The following is a 4,196-nucleotide window of genomic DNA, read 5'->3' on the forward strand; positions in this document are numbered from 1 at the left end:
CTCCCCTGTACACACGCGACCCTCACACAGCACCTTTCCTGCGAAGTCTCAGACATTTCCCCTCTCTCCCTCCCTTGAACCCCAGAACCTATGGACCTGGGCTGCAGTGCCTCCCTTGCTTTGCCTGGGCTCTAGGGAACTGTATGCAAGGTTCCTGACCTCTAACAGGATCTTAAGACCCTTGAGGGTAAAATTGTATGTTTCTCATCTTTGTATAGGCTTCCCTGGTGGCTCAGAGGTTAAAGTGTCTGCCTGCAATGCGGGAGACCTGGGTTCGATCCCTGGGTCAGGAAGATCCCCTGGAGAAGGAATTGGCAACTCACTCCAGTATTCTTGCCTGGAGAATCCCATGGACAAAGGAACCTGGTGGGCTACAGTCCATGGGGCCACAAAAAGTTGGACACGACTGAGCGACTTCACATCTTTGTATCCTTCCAGGATGACTTCTCTGGTGGCTCAGTGGTAAAGAATCCACCCGCCAATGCAGGAGATGTGGGTTCAATCCTTGGGTTAGAAAGATCCCCTAGAGAAGGAAAGGGCAACCCACTCCAATATTCTTGCCTGGGAAACCCCATGGACAGAGGAGCCCAGCTACAGTCCCTGGGGTCACTTAGCAGCTAAACAATAACAACAATCCTTCCAGGAAGAGTGTGAGGGAGACAGCATTCACAAAGCAGCTACCATATGACAGACTCTGACACAATGTTGCTTGCAGGCTTTCTTTTACTTATTTCCCTGCCACCAGCCCAAGACTGGACACATTCTAGAAACTCAGTGTGTAATTCTTAAGTGGATTGAATCCCTTTCTATGAAAACCTTCCTGCAGGTTTCTTTCCCTGTCTTTTCCTGGCCCCTGGAGCCTGTTGTCCCAAGCTCCCAGACTCATCGGTATTATTCAAGCTGGCCCTGCCTCCCTCAGGGCTGAGGGAATTGGCCAGGTGGCAGGATTTGCTCCCAAGGGAACCGTCATCTGGCATCTGTGGGAAAGCCAGCCCCTTCCTGTCCCCAGCCCCCCAGCAGATGGGACCCACTGAATGTGCTGGCTCCCCTGCTGCAGTGAGAACAGGAACACATTGGCTCCCTGGGACTCACAACATGAGAACAGGTGCGCTGAAGAGAAATCTCAGTCTGAAAACCCAGGCGCACACAAGATTTAACTTTGTTTTTCATGAATCAAGCACTCTGCTAAACTGCTGTTGTTGTTCAGTGACTAAGTCGTGTCTGACCCTGTGTACTGCAGCAAGTCAGGCTTCCCTGTTCTTCACTATCTCCCCGAGTTTGCTGAAACTCACGTCCATCGAGTCGGTGATGCCATCCAACCATCTCATCCTCTGTCCCCTTCTCTTCCTGCCTTCAATCTTCCCAAGCATCAGGGTTTTTTCCAATGAGTTGGCTCTTTGCATCACGTGGCCAAACCTGCTAAACTGGGGGAAGCTTAACTCCAACTCTCCTTAGAGATGAGTTCCTTGCTCCCCCATCCCACTCCAGGGTTGATTTCAGTCCCCACATCTTAGGCTGTGCTGAGCTGTCTCTCACTGGACATATGCCCATGTGGTTACTGCTGAGACATCCACAACCCTGCCCCATGGTCTTTCAAATTGCAAATTCCATCTCAGCTAGCCCTCTACCAAGACACACTCTCCAGCCAACCCACCAGGGGTGACATGTGAGGTTTCCGGGGTCTGCCAGAGAGTCAGGTCCGGTCTGCCCTGCTCCTAGGACCCCTGACCTCCCCGTCCTCCCAGGCCCATCTGCCTTCCCCTTCCTCCCAGACATTTTTTTCTCCTCCAGGAAATCTTCTCTATCTTGGGGACTTAAATCAGACCCATGGAAACACTCCAGGAAGGGAGTTTGTATTTAGTGGCTGACTTCTGTTTTCTGCTGCAGCCCTGCCCAGAGATAAGGAGACAACACTCTTTGGAGGAATGGAAAAACTAACAATACAAGGAGGAAGAAAAAACTCCTATGTGAATACATCACAACACTTATCCCAATCTTTCGATTGCCCCTAACCCCAGCTCTTCTGTCAGGAGTAAACGTACCTTGATTTAGGGCACCAGGAAGAGCTCAGGTAGGGTGGACTGCCACCTTCAGAGGGACTCCAAGTCCTACTGCTGTTTGTCCACAGCCATGCTGCTCGCTTTCCTTGCCACCCTGATGGTGGGGAGAAGAACCCAGGGCTTCATCCCAGTGGTCAGCACACTGGGATCAGATTGTGGGAGCCCCAGATAAGAGCGAAGAAACCCTTCAGCCTAAGCAAAAAAAAGAAGGGATTAATTTCTAGGAGGGGAGTAAGCAGGAAGTCTTTGTGGAAGAGGTGGCATTCAGCGTGACTTAGATGTGACTGGAAGCAGGGGAGACAGGAGTGGCCTGCCTGGGGACCTGGTGAGGGTGGGGGAAATGGACAGTGCATTGTATCTTGCGTATTTGCTCCAAAAGCAACAGCTTTTCAATTTTTGAGCTAAAACACTGACCCAGTGAAAAGACGGTTGAGGGGATAGAGTCAGAGCAAAACCACAGGGTTATGGAGAAGGTGGTGGAAATCCTGGGTCCTGTTGCCGAGCGGTTTGAGCAGACTCAAGAGCCAGACCACCAGGGCTCCAGCCCTGGCTGTGCTACTCACCAGCTACACATCCTTCAGTAAATTACAAACCCCCTCTGGCCCATGGATTCCTCAGCTGCGATGTGTAGGTGATAAAAATCCTCATCAAGTGGCTGTGCAGATGAACTAGACATGTAAGAAGTTAATATGTGTGAATTTACCTGTATATGTATTAATGAATTCATACAGGTAAGAAAGCGTTTAGACTAGTACTCAGCATATAGCAATGGCTCATTGAACATCAGCCATGTTCCCGTTTGTGATGATGGAGATGATGAAGATGATGCCATGATGGTGGCTCCCCTACGAACTAAACACCGTAGGGGACCTTAGGCCTCAATCCCCTTCCAGCCCCACCACCTCACTGTTAGTCTCCAGCTGAACCTAGGGGAAGACACCTGTGCCCTTTGAGATTCAAAGTTTCTAATTCTGTGACCATCTGACTGCTGTCCCATCTAGGCTTCTCTGCTACTCAGGGGTGGGGCCTAGGAGAGGTGGGCCCTGCTGATGGAGAAGAGTTTCTCCCCGGTCAGCAGAGCAGGTTGAGGGAAGTTATTCCCCCAGCTCCACATCTCACTTGGTTCAGCTCTCTCCTTAGCCATTTCCTAAGACATCTACGTGTAAGCCCTGACAGAGGCACAGGATTACCCAGGTCTTGCAGCCAATGAATGGCTGATGTTGAATTCAAACTCAGTCCATCTGGCTTTTAACCAATGCACTAAAGCCACTGCAATAGATCAGATATCAAAGAAGTTTCTAGGAGTCTTGATGCCTTTAGTGGCTCTATGCAGGCAAATGCTGATGGGCCAAGATAGAATGATCACAAGGATGTGTATTAGTTGCTTAGTCGTGTCCAACCCTTTGAGACTCCATGGACTGTAGCCCTTCAGGTTCCTCTGGCCATGGGATTTCCCAAACAAGAATACTGGGGTAGGTAGCCATTCCCTTCTCCAGGGGATATTCCTGACCCAGGGATGGAACCCAGGCCTCCTACTTTGCAGGTAGATTCTTTACCATCTGAGCCAGCAGGGAAGTCCCATCATAAAGTATGTAATAAAAAAATATAAGAAAGTAAAATTTAAGCCAAAATTCAGAAGAAAAGCAATCTGTTTTCCCTCGCAAAACACCCCAAAACTTTGTTAGCTTAAAACCACAAAACTCATATTTGCTCAAGATTCTGCAACATGGGCAGGTGTTGGCAGGGACAGCTCATCTCTGGTCTGCATGCCATCATCTGGGGCCACTTGACTGAGGCTGGAGGAGGCTGGACTCACTTGGTTGGAAGTTGATGTCGGCTGTTGGATGGGCTCCAGCTGGGGCTGTCAGCCCAGGGGATCACCTCTTCATGGCCTCCCCACACAGCTAAGTGGGGCTTTCCACAGCATGCCAGCTGGGTTCTGAGTGGGGGAACCTCCAAAAGGACGGGCCAGGTGTTTAGGCACTTTTTCCAGCCTCTGCTAGCATCTTTTTGCTAATGCTCCATCAGCCAAAATTTTGTTACATGTCCAACCCTGAGTCAGGGTAGGACGTGCTATGGTGGTGGTTTAGTTGCTAAGTTGTGTCTGACTCTTTGCGACCCCAGGGACTTTAGCCC

The sequence above is a fragment of the Moschus berezovskii genome, chromosome 21 (assembly GCF_049115385.1).
Source record: "Moschus berezovskii isolate FMDL1 chromosome 21, NW_MosBer_1.0, whole genome shotgun sequence".
NCBI lineage: Eukaryota > Metazoa > Chordata > Mammalia > Artiodactyla > Moschidae > Moschus > Moschus berezovskii.